Below are 17,207 nucleotides of genomic sequence, written 5' to 3' on the forward strand. Positions count from 1 at the left end.
GAGCAGTGAACAGAGGAGCACTGACTTCAGGTCTTGGCTTTGCTACTTACCTAAGGGCACATACTTTCACTTCTCTTGTCACTTTTGCCACTGATAAACAGGGATAACGATACTGATCTCTGTAATAAAACACTTTGAGATCTACTGATGAAAAGTCATGGAAGAAATGACTAGTTTTACCCTATATATATCTAGTTCAAATTACTCCCTTAATGTAGGTAAGCCATTTCACTTTGCCATCTGTGATCTTTTGACTTTTACCTGTTATCATATGAAAGACAAAAATAAATACTCAACTGTTGAAAAATAGTGTGTGGCACCCATCAAACCTGTTTTCAAAATCAAATACCTTCTGGTTTTAACTTTAGTTCCTTGACACTGGAGAGCATCCCAGATGCTTGATTGATTGCCAGAGAGGGCAAACACAATCTCTTCATTATGCTAATAATGAAGTAATAGAATTTCAATGACTTTTTTTTTTTTGACAAATGTCAGTGATTAATTAATTCTCTAGTCAGTATAATCATGTTGATAATCCTTTTGAAACCAATGTCACCATCACTTTCATACAGTTGTTCACAGATGAAATAAAATGTCACACTGCATGTTCAATCACCCTGTTTTGTCCTGAGCCCCTCCCCCCCTTTCCTGGGGGCCTCTTTTTTGAGCGTGGACAGATGCAGGATGTCTGTGACTAGGCCTGTAAGAGCAACATGGCATTTCGGAAGCCTTTGTCTCACTGGGGATGTGGTGCTGAACAGTTTTCTGACCTACATCGATGAGATGGTGAGAGTGCTGCCTCGCCACCGTGTGCTGTGACATGTGACTGGGGGGGCTCTCGACTCTCTCAGTGAGACACACTGTCCTGCTTCACTACCCTTGCCCTGCCAAAGACATCAAAGGATGTTTTCCTGCTGGGAACCCAGAAAGACTGAGGAGGGGGGGACGCTAAATCAACCAGCAGACACCCTGGGGTGCCGGGCTGGATATCAGTCCTATCCATCCTCAGGTGGATCCTGAACAGGATCCTCAGGCCTGATCCTGTTCATTCCAAAAAAACCCCCAACGACGCCCAAAACCCAAACCCAGTATACATCAAGGAGAGATACGGTCCTTCTGTTTTCAAACACAGGCGAAGGGAACAGGAGTGCCCCCTCACTCCCCCTTGCACAGGCAGTGGGAGGCTGGGGTTCACTTTGCTCAGCTGCCCTTGAAGCCTGACTGAGCCCCATCTCCCATGAAAGTGCCACAAGGACCGGTCTATGGCTTAGTCCAAATTGTGGCAACTGCCAATCACTTACCTCAACCCTGTGTCATGTGAAACTTCATGTGACTGCTATAGTCAAATATTTTATCTAGTGAAAGTCTGATATACACTATGTATTTGAAGAAATATTTGCAAGGAATAATTTCCCATTCCCTAAACTGTCAAATAAATACACAATTAAGCTATTATAATAACCACCTCTCCTTGGCAGTGAGAGTCACCTTGAAGCTGAGAAGGGGGTGGAATGTCAATCTTCCTTATGGCCCTCCCATCAGTCCGTGAAGTGCTGCAGTGAAAGAAAGATGTTGTTGCTGGGTATTGCACTTGCCTCATGAGATGTTGCCCAAGAGTGCTGTCCTCAACCTGACCCCCATGGAAATACAGGTAAAGAATGCCTCGGTACATGTTGGGACTGAGGGGTTGAAAAGGTGCCAAGATGTCAACATTTCTGGCACAAAAAGATACAGACCTTAGGATGCCTGGGAACTTTAACACTATGATGGTGCCACAGAGTAGAGACGCCAGAAGTACGAGAGTTTTGAGCACGGCAAATTCAAATTTAGTGTTAAGATTCTGTCTAAACTCAATTTACTTGTACAAGTAGTCCTTTGGACCTGGGGCTTTGACACTTCCTGCAGAGAGGGAAGCTGAGCTCCTGACCTACAAGTACAGTATTCTCTTTCAGGTCTGTTTTTGATGCCTGTTTGACAGATACAGGACATTATTTTCTGAAATAATCATTCAAAAGCCATCAGTAACGCTTTGCATTCTAGAAAGCTATATCCTTTGTACGGAGTGATACCAAAAGACTTCATACTCACTGACTCACTGTAACAGAGACAGGTTGTTTAAGCTTCTTTCACATATTATTTTTGAGTGTGTAACAAGGTGGGTGGAAAAACTTGTTAGTCTTCCCTATTTGAAAAATCCAGTACATTGAAGAAAGGCATCCCACAACATTTTTTAGGATGTCGCTCTCTATACTTCATGTGAAGTGCTAGATTAAATATAAGGAGACGTCAAGTGATATTAGGGCCAAGCAGAGAGCATGAGTCGTCATAATCTTGACATGAAAACAAAAGGAATGGTGGTTTTGCAAAGCTGTGAAGGTAGCTAGTCTTTCCTTCTTTCCTCCTTTTCCTTCAAAAAACCAAACAGTAATTCCATTTAAAGGGGGAGTGCAGCTCCAGTAGCAATCATGGTTCCTGCTCACACAGAAAGAAGGGGAAGAAGGAGGTGAATGTGTTCTCTCTTTTCCCTGTCACAATAAGAGTAATGACATATCTTTGGGCTGGATCACTTTTAGTCTTTTATGTGCTGTTATTATGATTAATTGTGTAGTCTGGATGAGCACAATATTATATTTCAGATGTACAATTATTTGATGCAATGTTACTCCGAAACATGGAGTTATCAGCACTTTCATTAAGACATGCATAAATGTTTACAAGCTCTGGATGCCAAGTTTGGAACCGAATCAACTAGCTACAGTTCTATTTCTGTTCTTTACAGAAAGGGTTTTTTTGTGTTATCAGGCAATGGCTTTGATGGTTGTATCAGAGGCTTTGGACAAATGCGAAGGTTTTAGAGAATGCCTTTCTCTTTTTCTTGGAGTTCAAAATCTTGTGACATGTGTGCTTAAACGTATCACCTATAAAGGACCTCACTTGCTTAGGATCTGACATTAGGGCACATCCTTACACCCAGAAATGAACAGTGTCCAAAGCAAGATCATGCAGCTGAGGTTGAAGAGAGTCCAGCTTCAGCAAGCTCAATGCATAGTTGTAGTCTTATTTCAATAGTTTCTGGTTTGCTGCTACTAGTCTATCTAGAAGAGTGTGCATCTTCTTTTTTCTTCTGTTCTCTGAAGCCTGACATCATGTCACTTGTTTCTGCAATGGAAATCATGCCCATGGAGAGGGAGAGAGAACCAGTTCTGTTTCAAAGAGGTTTGTGATCAACTACAGCGCTCAAAATATGAAATGAAAAGAAATGCATTATTTATCAGCGTGGTAAGCTTTAAGGCCTAAGGCAGTAAAAAATCATTGGGCATGAACTGGTAAGAACCATCAAGGCACTAAGACTGCAACTGCAGAAGTTTAAAGGTAATCTGAAAGGACGTGAAGTCATGCTAACCTAGCTCCTGCCAGACTGTGAGTAACTGTGATGATAATACAGCAGAATTGGGCAGTAGATTGAAAGGTGATACCCTTGACGAAGCTTTAAAGAAGTGAATGAAGATAAAAATATTTTTCTGTGATGGGTTTATTTCTAAAACAACTTTTTGGTTTGGTTTGCTTGTTTGTTTGTTTGTTTGTTCAAATAAAACAAAATCATGTTTTGGGTATTCCATGGATGACTACACTGGACTAAAACTGGAATTCCTCAGTGGTGAAACAAGACAGTTATTAGTTAATAGAGACAAATCAGACCCTTGTAAAAAATGGGCTCAAATTTCTATGAGACAAATAGATACTGCATCTGAACACTGTGAATGTATGAGAAAAACAAGTTTCTCCTTTGGCCCCAAAACTCAGCTTTGTACTTTCCCTTGCATCCAAGTCATTGCCACTGTTTTAAAGCAGATGTATCCAGAGCTAGTCAAATTGGCTGTGAGACACAGTTGTGAACAGATGTGTGAAGTGCCATCTAAGCCATCTTTGGATGCTCAAGGTGTCTGCACAGGGCTGCCAGATATGACCACAGGAAAACTAGATTGTTATGAAACAACACTTCAGTCCAGGCATGGTATCCCAGGGTTTCTAAAACGCACTAGAAGTCAGGAGCTAGACAATTGAATTGTCCTTTGTGTTCATATTTAGACGTTGATCTTGCAAACCTTTATGTACATAGACAGTTATATATGTTAACAGAAAATTTTGTTATCATAAGAAGTCTCATTGATGCTAAGAAGAAAAAAAGACTGAAAACTTGAGGCCTGTTTTTCAGAATTTCTGAGCAACAAGAAAAGTCAAAACAACAACAAAAAAGCCAGCTAATGGCAATAAATTAAGATTTTTTTTTTAAAAAAAGGTATTTAAATGAAAATATTATATATTTATCAGGCTGTGCACAGGCTCTCTGTGAGTTTGTGAATCTGTTGGCCATGGTGGTTGCCAGCTCAATGCATTAAGATACATGTATCAAAACTAGGATAAGCATAAAAAGTGAATCTGGGGACTTCCCACTAGTGTCACAATTTGTTATGTTTCCTTGCCTCTGCTTCCATGAATGCGCTCACGTAGTGTCACATGTTCCTCAGGGAGATGCCATCGCTCTTGGGCGTCACTGCCTCTTTTTATCCACTCCTCCTTCATCTTTTATCAAAATGAAACTGCCAAAAATAACCTGTTCTCTCCTACCCATAATTAATATCCAGTGCTCATTTTTTGAGGACTGATATGCAAACTCTAGTATGTTTAAGAAAACAGCAATGCTATTGTATTTCCCCAATGCAGTAGAAGTCCCTTCTTAAACATATCCCAAAGGACATACAAATGCCCTTGTAGAGGTCCTGTGTTTCAAACCTTTACACTAGTTTTGTTTTTTCATTTGCATCCTCACGCTAGTTCAGTTCTTTGACAGTACTGGGGAGGTGCCTCACTTTGCCCTCCTCTGCTGAGACTGTAGACCCTATTGAATTGGCTGAAGAAATGTTCAGAAGAATAAAGAATACAAATTAGAATGTTTTTTACTGTTCTTAATCATTATTCCTGAAAAGGGAGTAATCTTCTTTTTCCCAAATCTGTTTATGCGTTGCTCAGTCTCCAAAGACTCTGGCAGGGTACATCCTCGATTCCAGACAAAGACAGTGTCTGTAGTATTCAAGGAAAGCAATGGCAATGGAGATTTCTCAGCCTCTCGGAGTTATAGAAGAGACTTTGGTACATTAAATAGTAGGGACAGTCTTGGCCAAGATAATTTATGAAAAATTGCTTTTTTTAAGGTAGACTTAAGTAACAGCAAAGTAAATCACAATCGACCTGGAAATATTTTTCTTCATGGTTGTCGTGGTTTGGCCTCACCACAGTGCCATAAGTTGTGCCTCTCTGGAATAGCCACAGCATTTTCCTTTCAAATATTCTATTACTTTATCAGGGTCCTGTAGTTGTTCAAGGGTGAAGTCCCAAGCCATTGGAGGTGAGAAGTTCTCTAGATACCTGCCCATGTTCTCCCACATCCCATGCCACCCCTGACTATCTGGCCTTGGGACAGATTTCTGAGTGGTAGTTGTTTTACCCTAAACAAGACTTGAAAAACATTCAGGAGACATAGCAATAGGAACACGCTGGTTTGAGCGTCCCAAGGATACTCAAAATTCTCAAGAGATATCATACCCGGCCCAAAGGAGAAAAAGGAGGCAAAAGAGGTGGGGAAAGTATCTCCCCCTGTTTCTCCCATAGATTGGGTGTGATTATTGATAACTTCTGGGAGACGGTAACCAAGGTATGGACAGGACAGCAATACTGCATAGAAACCCCAACAAAGCCACCTGAATAGTGATGTTACCATATCATAAGCTGATTTTGCACAGGACAGCAAAATGATAGTCCTGATCCCTCTCCCCGAGATAACAAACAGCATCACAGGGAGTACATACAGCATATAAGAATTTACATAACACAGCCATGCAAACAAACGAAGCAACATTGTAACCGCCGACTATTTAACTAATAGGAGAAATGTATATAAGAAATCCATTTTAACAAGCTCTGGTCAGATCTGTCGTTATTGCAACCCTTCGTGCCCCACGTTGGGCGCCACAAAGGACTGTTGTGGTTTGGCCTCAGCCAGCAACAGAGAACCATGCAGCCGCTCGCTCGACTCCCACAGCCGTGGGAAAAAATCAGCAGAAAAGGGCAAGAACTCGTGGGTTGAAATATTATAATTTAACAGAACAGCCAAAGGGAAGAAGAAAGAAAAACAATAACACGGGTAAAGGAATATAAAAACGCGATTACAGTACCGCCGCGAAGCGCACCGCCCGAACCCGCACCGCCTGAACCCGCACCGCCCGAACCCACCCCCAGTGGCGACTGACTCCTCTCCCCGGCTAGCTCCTTTTATAGCTGGGCATGTGTCACGTGGGATGGAATACCTGCCTCCCCTGCCGGCTCCTTGGGGGAATTAACCCCATCTTTGCCGGAACCAGGACAATGGTCTTTTTCTAGACAGTATAAATGCCACCAAGCAGGTATGGTACCAGCTGTCCTCAAGGCGTTTTATAAGATTTAAGACCATTGAGCATAGAATCCAATGGGTTTCTGTACATTTTTCACCTTCAGTGTCAGTATGAATAATGATCTTTCTCTTTGCATTTTCATGCAAGTACAACAGACAAAAACTTTTCAAGACAGACCATGTGATGAGTAAGAAAACACCCAAAAAGGTTTGAATGCCATGATGTTTAAAGAGGAACCATCATATACATGAAGCCAGGGATAAAAATACCCGGGTACTCAGCACTGAGAGGATTTTGTTGTGGAGTTACGTGTGGCAAAAAACATTTGAATCAAAACACAGTAGAGTCTCTATGAGCTGTGTTAATTTGACAAGGTTGTAAAGATGCATGAAGATGTGAAAGGTCTACTCTTCTAGTAAAAAAAATAATTGAAACGAAGTAAAAACCATAAAGTTTTGACATTAAAATTAACACAAAAAGCCAGTGAAGAATATAGTCATTTTTTCAAGGGGTCTGTGTGCAGTTATTTTGTCTGGGAAACCACCAATTAAGACAGATATTATAAGAAATGATAAAAACCTTTAATAAAGGACTAGATAAATTTCAAAACAATGGGTTTTAATATGTATGTAAAGATAAATAAACTGTATTTAGCTTTGCTATTAGGGATTCAGTATCTTTTTAGAGCTTCCTCGGTTGTCAAGCATAGAGAAAATGGTCTCCTAAAGGTCTGCAGTGGTGACCTAAGGGTAGACCACAATGGCTGCATTCAGAAGAAATACATTCTATAAATTAAGATACAGAAATATATACAATGCTAACTGATCAAATTGTGTGGTGTTTACTGAGTTAGAACTGATCTCGCATTTGTGAGATATCATTCAGAAGTCAGTGAAAAGCTACCGCTGACTTCCACCAGGCAAGACACAGATTGTGGGATTCATGAGTGTCTGGAGCTAAATCCTTGGAAAAGCTTGTATTTATTTACAGCGGCATGACAATACATTGAACACCCAAACTTTTTATGTCCCAGACTGACCCTTTAAGACCAGGAGATTCTTGATACTCAAGAGAAGAGGCTACGATAAGTACCCATGGCTTTGTCTGATTCTCCTTGACTAGTAAACTTGAATTTGGAATGAGAGAACAAAGCTGATTTAAAATTACTTATGAATTCCTTGTATTCTGTTGAGGTGAGGCCACTAAGCCTTGGGAGCGTGCATGAATTAGAACATCGCAATGAGTATTCCAGCATTTTCTCTTTGTGTTTTCCACAAAGTACGGAATCACCACAGTGTACTGCATATCTGTCATACTACTGAACTGTGTCTTGTGCTCTGGGCTTGGCTGATGGTTCTCCCTTTTTTATTTCTGTGTCCAGGGCACAGAAAAATATGCAGATAACAATTATTGGTCATTTTGCTAACAGTGGTGCACACCTTGCTGCAAGAGAAGAGCAAACCCAGTGTACTTTTACAAGTTTCCACAAAATGCTTTCTTTTTATCTGGAATGTAGAATTAATCATAGAAGGAAAGTGCAACTAATCTTCTAAAATTATTTGAAATTTCCTTCTCAACTCAGTCTCTCTTTTACCGTGTTTTTTTTTTTTTGTTTCTGCAGAGTACCTGAACATCGTCATTTTGAATTGACAATACTCTAGAGTTCAGAGGTCTCACTTGTTTTGGCTGGGTTGGCACGTACGGCACATTTGGTGAAGGGATACATTAAAATGCCAACTGGCAAATGCTTCCCTGCTGGCATTATTAATGCCAGGCATTATTCATGAGGGTTTCAGATTATCCAACCATAGGTTTCCAAAGCACCTCAAACGGTATGTACCCCCACCCCCCAAAACATCTCTCATGCACCTGATTTTCTTTTATATAAATGTATAGAATAGCAAGTCCCAGTTCCTGGGACAATACTAGCGAAACATGAAATTCACTGTTTCTACTCAGCATTTGTTTTTGCAAATTCTTTATAGAGAGAGCCCAGTATGTCCTCTGATAACAAGTTATCTATAAATGTTCAGATAATTTCCTTATTTTCTTTCTTTCTCTAAACACAAGAATATGACAAAGCAGCTCAATCTCATTAATGCAAATATATACCGAATATAATTATTTCTCTCACAATGCTGAACTCTGCACAACCTCTGCAGTAAGTATTGCAAAGCAGATATTTTAGAGCATGCCACAGCCAAAAATTAGAGAGAGGCAAAACTACACCCGACAAATGAAGATAACCAATTCAAACATAAGAGCTTATGATAAAGTGTAACCCTAGAGATCCAAACAGCTGAAGATTAAATTAAATGTTACCTCTTGTTTGATGACATGTGAAGTACCCCCAGTGGTCAGGGAACGACAGATTGTAAAGGGCTGGTGATGATCCATACTTCCAATTCCAAACTAGCAGTAAATCAGCTATTTTTTTAGGGACAGAAAGCCATTAATTCAGTGATTTAAAATATTGGAAAAAAAATTCCAAAACATTTCCCCAGATCTGATGAAAAACAGTCTTTATATCCTGATTTTTTCCCCTTTTGTTCAAACTTTCCTACTATCAAGATTTGTCTCAAGCTATGCGTTTTTGAAACAAGCTTTTCAATTACTGTCTTTTGTGCATCTTTATCTCTCAATTATAATGCATTTAAAAAAAAACAACAAACCCCCTCCACCCAACAAAAAAAACCCTGCCTGAAAGATGTAGGTGTGTGGATTGCCCTTCACAAATGTACTGATTGATGCTAAAATGTCTTTTTAAAGCCAGTGCCATCTTAGGTTTTCCACAGAGCACATTTTCCACCTTTCCACCTTTCCACATTAGTCTGATCAACTCGCTGTCAGACCCTTGCTCAGCGCAACTATCAGTCTGAGGCAGCTTCATGGCTTTAGGCACACTAATGAAACAGTGGCCACCATTTAAAAGACAATCGGCCTCCCTCCATCATACTGACCTTTATCAGGAGATTCCTGTTCCTCTAGCAGAAAGTAGTACTGCTATTTGCTCCAACTAATGAGTTTAAAGGAGAGGATATCATAAAACAATATTAAGAGATTTTTTTTTTTTAAATAATCCCTTGGACCTCCTGTCTGATGAGCTGAAATTAAAAGGAATGGACTGTAATGTTGATCCAGTATGCCTTAGGATAATGCCTGGATGACTGAAAATAGATGCATTGTGGTTAGAATGCAAACTTCTAGCCCTTGTAATAAGTCCGTCGCTCAGCTTGCAAATCATTGTTTAGGATTAACCCTTTTAGGGCCTCAGTTTCCCAGATTTTACTTTGCATTCTCAGTGGGTGGTTTCCATATACTTGTCTCAACAGACACAAGGGGCACATATTTGTCATGAAGCATGTCTTTGCTTTCATTACACAAACTCTAATTGAGAACATTTTGGGATGACAATTTTGGGGAGGAATTTACAAAGTTACTGAGAGAGTAGATGAGCTTCACTTTGCAAATCCCCTAAGTTTACACATGTAAATTTAAATTTACATGTAAAATTAAATTTACCAATTTGCTTTTCCTGGAACAAATAGGATCAGAAGGGGAAAAGGACTTTCTTCCAATAGTTTGTAAAAAGACAGACACAGATCCCAATTCTTTACTCGCCTTTGAACATGAATGTAAATCCTAGTCTCTTATATTTTAGGAGAGTAATCTCATAATTAATCTCATGCCTTTCCCTGAGTTTTCTTCTTTATATGAAATATTAATTGAGGTGGAGAGTGAGAATAGTTTAATCCAGGAAGAGAGGAAAAATGGACCAATTTAAATGAACTAACTAGCAGTAAATGCTGTCTGTAATGAATTAAAAACAGAAAGGCACTAACGAACTATGATGTTGATGCATATGTGGAAGATATCATCAGTACATGACAATCAAATCTACATGCAGGAAGAATTGGATGGCAATTAGTACTGGAGTAAAATAAAACAAATGCATTCTGTAGTACAGTCTACAAGCCTTATACTTTGAGATGAACAAGAATGTCTGTTGCAAAATAGAAACTAGCAGCTGCAAACAAGAATGAGAACTGTGATGTGTTAGTCAAATGCAAGTCAAATGTGGGCCACCAAGAGGACCCTGAAAGAAGAAAAGTACAATACATGCCAAAAGACACTTAGCACTGTATTAAATGAAGTTAATATGAGTTATGCAAGGAAAGGGTGAAAATGTGTATTGTCCTGCTAAGATACACTTAAAAATAAAACAATACTGCAGCACAAGCAGCTAAGGTCTACAACAATGAAGGAGATAAGAGAATAGCTGTTAATAAGAGCCTTTTCAAAGAGTTCTTGTTTTTCCTAGGGAAACAAAAGTTGGGATTCAGTTGTGATTACTGTTTCAGGGACTAGTTCAGGGAGGGCAATTGGAGGTGAAGAGGAAAGGAAGGGAAACACAACAGCAGGAAAAGCGTATTTAATTCAAAGGAGAATACTGAAATAACAGATTCATAAACTAGCTATAGTTAGTTCATGCTGGGACTTAGAACATCAGAAAAAATACTCTATCAAAGAAATCAAAGTAATATAATCTGAAATTAAAAAAAAAAAAACAAACAACATCTCCAGTTACGCCCAGGTAAAAGAAGCTACTCAAAAAACTTGAATCTGCAAGATAAATTGCCCATGTCTCCAGCACCTTCTGCAAACTCAGCTAGAACGACTTCTTGAGTGGTTGCTGATTTTAAGCTTTGCAATGAACATTATTTTCAACTTTACTGAAGTAGTTTAACGTTTCCTGCTTTAGCTTTCTGCACTGCACAGCCAGGCTCCATTTAGAGCAAAGAACATGAGCAGAGGCATTTGCTGAAGCAAGAAGCTATAGAAGTTTACCATTACAGGGCCTGCAACCTGAAAATTTGTTATTTGCTTCTTTTCATACTCCTTAGCTTTACTTTGCAAGGGCACATATGTGGAAGTTTGGCAGATTTGTAGATAACATCAGTCAAGTTAAAGTAACTACCTTGGCAATATATAGAACAGGAACAAGTAATTACAATTGTGATAATGTAAGTGCTAGGTCCTTTCTAAAACAGCCTTTCTCCAGGGCAACATGTTCAGTCACAGGGGGTCATCTGAGATCTAGCATCAGGGGAGAGATTTGATAGAATCGTTATAAACTTTTTTTAGGCTACAGAGTGATACACACGTCAATTAGCTGCTGATAACTGATGAACACAGAGGACTGTATGGAAACCCAGGGGAGGGATCTATATATTGATACAATTTTTGTCCTAATGTTCTTCACAAGTGGTTGTTAAATGGTCCCTTTCTTACATGGTTCACTGCTGTTAGTAAAGGAGCTACAATTGCTTTCTGAACATCCTGATTTCTCAGTTGATCAATTGATTTGCTCTTTTTTTCCTAAGGTACCATATGCATTCCATTATTTCACTGAGTCACTTTTGCTTTTGCTGCTGATTGTGAGATCCATTTGTCAAACAAAACAAAGTAACTCAATTTTCTGCAGGTCATAGCTGTGGTAGTTTTTAATGAAGTCTTTTATTTAAGTTTCACAACATGAAGATAGCTAAAAGGTCAAGAACAACAAGGAAGCCCTGCATTTCACTGACATTTAAGACCTTCCTAATCTTACACAGCTGTTAATTTCAAAGCGCTGTATCATTCTTCCTGAGGAGAGGAAATCACATAGGTCTTTTTCCTGTGAGTTATCACACATACAGTACTTGGCATTATTGTAGCATTTTCGCACTTCAATGGAAGAAAACTCTGTCTGGATACTTTGCAATCAAAACGAGACTTTTAAATTTCTGTATTATGAGGAGTAAGCAGGAAAGAAAGGAGGATCTCTGTCCAGGTTTGGCCATATGGCATCATAGAAGCATAGAATGGTTTAGGTTGGAAGGGACCTTAAAGATCACCTAGTTCCACCCCCCCTGCCATGGGCGGGGACACCTCCCACCAGACCTGGTTGCTCAAAGCTCCATCCAATCTGGCCTTGAACACTTCCAGGGATGGGACTTCCGCAACTTCCCTGGGCAACACATTCCAGTGTCTCACCACCCTCAAAGAATTTCTTCCTGTTATCCAATCTAAATCTACCCTCTTCCAGTTTAACGCCATTACCCCTTGTCCTATGACGACATGCCCTTATTAAAAGTCCCTCTCCAGCTTTCTTGTAGGCACCCTTTGGATACTGGAAGGCTGCTATAAGGTCTCCCCAGAGCCTCATCTCTGGGGTGAAGAACCCCAACTCTGTCAGCCTGATCCAGGACCATTTCCAAGATGCCACAGCCAAGGTCCCATGGTACCATCAGCACCACACCAGCAAGACACCCAGGCATGACTGTGCTCCCTTCCTCCACTTCCTTTTCTCAAAAAGGAATTGAGAGTGCACAGCCCTGTGAGGAGCCAAAAGGTATCCCAATAGGTCAAGTTTGGATGCAGTCTCTGGAGTCCACTACATGCCAGTAGCCTGGCAAATGAATTTAAACCAGAATATCTCAAAGGGCTGGTCAGCCTTACTGTGAGGAGCTCTTGGGAAGTGAAAGATAACCTAGCGGCTTTTTGTTCTTCCTAAGAGTGGGCAGTAGGCAAATCACTCAACAAGCTGCACCAGATGTAGGGAGTGAAGTCAGACCTGCTTGCTACACCTGCCTCTTGAGTCCAGTGTGAGCACACCAATAGAGAGACTGAAATGCAGACAACTATTTTTATCATGTGTTGACTTCAGATATTTCTTCAGATATTCTTTAACAATAGCTCTGGCAAAGTAGATGATAAGACTTTTTCTTCCTAGGTGAAGGTGACAGAAAAAGAGTAATCAAGTATTTTAAGAAATGTACTATTACTTCAGCAATTTAGTTAAAGGGAAGAAAAGGGAGAAGAAGAGAACAGAGTTAGTTGTACAGTTCCCTTTGATTACAGTGATAGTGGCGGTTCCCCAGGTTCATTTAATCTCCTTTTCAAAATGACAAATATATATGTCCTTGGTGTTGGGATCCGACCACCCCAGGCATGACACATCTTCTGAGACAGCTCTGGATTCACTTGATTTTAATTGCAGTAAGGTACTTACCAACCTTTTAAAATCAGAGTCCATTTCACTCTGGAGTTGTTTGTATTTCAAAATAAAACCTTGCATATGCAAGATATTACTAGAGACACCATTATGGTCATTTAATGAAGCTGTTATAATGTAGCGTAAGCGATACAGGAGGTGATGAGCAGAAGGTCAGCTGTTTGCTTTTGTTATGATCATTACTTTGGCAAGTAATTGTAATGGTTTAGGACCTGGAGGATGGTTACCTTGGATATCAGCCATACATGTACGGAAGGAGCACTAAGAAGATGCCTATAATATTATCACAACAATAACATTGTTATTCTCAACAGGCCATCAACTTTCAATTTTTTTCAGGTTTGTTGACATCTCTCAAAAAAAATCATCTGCACATTTGACATTGAATAACAATCCTGTGTCGGGCCTTTCACGAAAGGAGAACAGAATACACAGTGTATTTATTTATTCTGCTAATTGCACAAAAGTAGCATTATATGAATTGAATCACTTTGTTCTCAATTAAAGTTCTGTCACCTCTTCAGTGAAACGTGTCATGTCACCATACTATGCAAGTAGCTAAGATGAAAAATAACAAAGCTTTATTCAGGGAAAGTGTTTGGAGAATTTATATAGCTGGAATGTAGATACCAAGCTTTCTGCTTGGTATGATGTTGAAGCCAGTAGGTCTACTATTGAAATAGGTTTACTACTGAACATTGTTGTGGCCAGCAGGTCGAGGGAGGTGATTCTGCCCCTCTATTCCTCTCTCATGAGACCCTACCTGGAATATTGCATCCAGCTCTGGAACCCTCAACATAAGAAGGACAAGGACCTGTTGGAGAGGGTCCAGAGGAGAGCCACAAAGATGATTGGAGGGCTGGAGCACCCCTTCTCTGAAGACAGGCTGAGAGACTTGGGGTTGTTCAGCCTGGAGAAGAGAAGACTCCGGGGAGACCTTATAGCAGCCTTCCAGTGTCCGAAGGGCACCTACAAGAAAGCTTGGGAGGGACTTTTTACAAAAGCATTTAGTGATTGGATGGGGGTAATGGCTTCAAACTGGAAGAGAGTAGATTTAGAAGAGATATTAGTAAGAAATTTTTCACTATGAGGGTGGTGAGGCACTGGAATGTGTTGCCCAGGGAAGTTGCGGAGGCCCCATCCCTGGAAGTGTTCAAGGCCAAGCTGAATGGGGCTTTGAGCAACCTGGACTAGTAGGAGGTGTCCCTGCCCATGGCAGGGGGGTTGGAGCTAGGTGATCTTTAGGGTCCCTTCCAACCCAAACCATTCTATGATTCTATGATAATTCTAATTTCCCATGATCAAAAGCAGTTGTACTGGTGCTTTGACAGCTTTGTTCTGATCTCTGGCCTGGGGCCAAGGAGAGATGAACAATTTCTTCCCTGTGACTTCCCAGGGTGTTACAGAGCACCCCAAGGTGCTGCTCCAGTGCTCCGACCCAGGAATCTCTTGGCTCTGTGCCAGGATCAGAGCAGCTGCGTCCTGTGCATCCCCATGCCTTTGCCTCTGTGGCAGGACACCTGGGCACCCCGGCAGGCCGGCAGCCACGAGGATCTCCATCCAGCATGGCACGACAGCCGAAAGGCCATCGAGCACATTGTCCACCCACCCTGTGCGAACACTGTTTTTCACATTTGAAACATGGGAAGCACTCACCTGATCCCACCAGGCGTCTGGCTCCGCAACAGCACACCTTTTTGACTCACCAGCAACGAGGTTTTCCTCCTGGTACATGGTGTGGCTGGGGCCAGGTGGACAGATCGGTCCAAGGGCAGCTGGGTTGCCCAGTCATGGGCTCCACATGCAGGAGGGAGTCACTCTCACTTGGGGAGTCTCTGTTCTTAACAGAGAAGATCGCATTTCACAGATTAGCCGTGCCTTAAAAAATGCCAAGCAGTGCTGTGCTCTGGGCCAAAGCGAAGCCCATGTTACCATTTGATGGCTTTCTGAGAAGGATTTGGCTGTAAAAATGTCTGGTAAACACTACAGTTAATTAGATGCCTGCATCTGCACATTTAGTCAAATATGCAGTCAGATATTGATTCCAGCCACAAGACTTTCGTAAACAAAGTCATTGAAGATATGTGAAGTGTTTGGGTGAAGATCCTTATATAACAAGATTATCCAGCTGAAAACTTCAAAATTCTAAATTAGCAAGAAAATCATAACAAGAAGTAAATTCCATCCAGACACCCATGACAAGGGAAAATGGTTGTTAAAAAAATAAGAGCTTTACCCACTTGCCATCACTGCATATACAAACACAGTACAACTTCCCTCCGTATTATTAGATATGAATTGTGTTTTCATGATTATTGTCTGGGTTGGTGATGATGTCATGCCACCAAAGCTAGTTTCTGAAACACTTTTCAAAGGAGATTTTTGCTGTTTATTTTGTAAGTGTGGGCAAAGGACAAAACAGCCTTTTCTTCTAGAGCTTTTGTCCTCTTATTCAAGGATAAGAACAAAAATAATTGCTAAACTTAGCATTATGGCTGGGCCTGCATTTAGTTTTGAACATGTCTAACCTGCAAGAATTGAGGGGTGTACGTGCCTCTGTGTGTGGAGCTATAGAGATCGTGTTCTGCCCACATATGTTGGCCACAGTCACAGCTGTGGTCATCTTTTCATAATTTGACTCTTTTAGGACTTTCAAAGAGGACAGAGGCAGGAAATCATATTCAAGGTCAGATATTATTCAATAAGGGACAGAGAATGTTATCTTTATAACATTCCCAAGACTTCAGTAGATAATATGTTTTCTTCATCCTTAACTGAAAATATCGTTCAATACTTCTTCAATGCTTACAGGAAGTTTAAAGATCTTAATCAGCAATACACTAACATTATTAAATATACATTTTCTTGAGGTATTGGAAAACTGAAATATTGCAGCAGAAAAGATTTTTGCTTGAGTTAAATATTTGTTTCATTTGAGTTTAGTTTCAGTTCTTTCTAGCATTCTATCCTTGAAAATCATGCAGTACGGAATATTACTATATGACTTTTTTTTTTTTTCTCATAGTTGTATGTTTATGTATTGTGTCCTAGACTTGAAAACTGTGGAATGAAGGTCCTACGTTTTGTAGCAGTGTTGTCAAAGAACAACACTGGAACAGAAAAAGATAGTAGGGAAGCAAACAAGTAAGTTAGCCATCTAACTTTTCTAGATCTTGTGGTGTGTTAGTAAGATAAAGAAAACAGAAAACAATCTCTGTGTTGTTGGGAGAAACATGTTCCCTCCTTTATCCCATCAACTGTAAAGTATTTTTATTTGTAAATGAGAAACTAAGTGAGTTTGAAGCTAGGTAAAAAGCAGCCTTGTAACTTCTAACTGCATTTCTGTGGTTTTCAAGCATCAATTTGAAATTTTTGGTATTACCGTCCTGAAGCATCAACCTCACTCACTCTGTCCAGGATCAGGGCTGGAAACATCAGCTGCAGCTGATCACAAAGATGCCCAAATGAGCCAAAATGGAGGACTGAGGGAGACAAATAGATGTGTAAATTGTACGATGAAAGTTGTGAGAAATGTGGGAGTGGGTTGAGGGGTAGAAAGGAAGGAGGGTTCCACAAGTATACTTTGATCTTTGTGTTCAGTTGGTGTTTTTTTACATCAGCCTCATGGTGGGAAATCTTTGAAACTTTCAGATTACACGGCCATTCTAATGGAATGTACATTTGTCCCTTTTATTGTCCTT

Source organism: Vanellus vanellus (assembly GCF_965231255.1).
Source record: "Vanellus vanellus genome assembly, chromosome: 3".
Classification (NCBI taxonomy): domain Eukaryota; kingdom Metazoa; phylum Chordata; class Aves; order Charadriiformes; family Charadriidae; genus Vanellus; species Vanellus vanellus.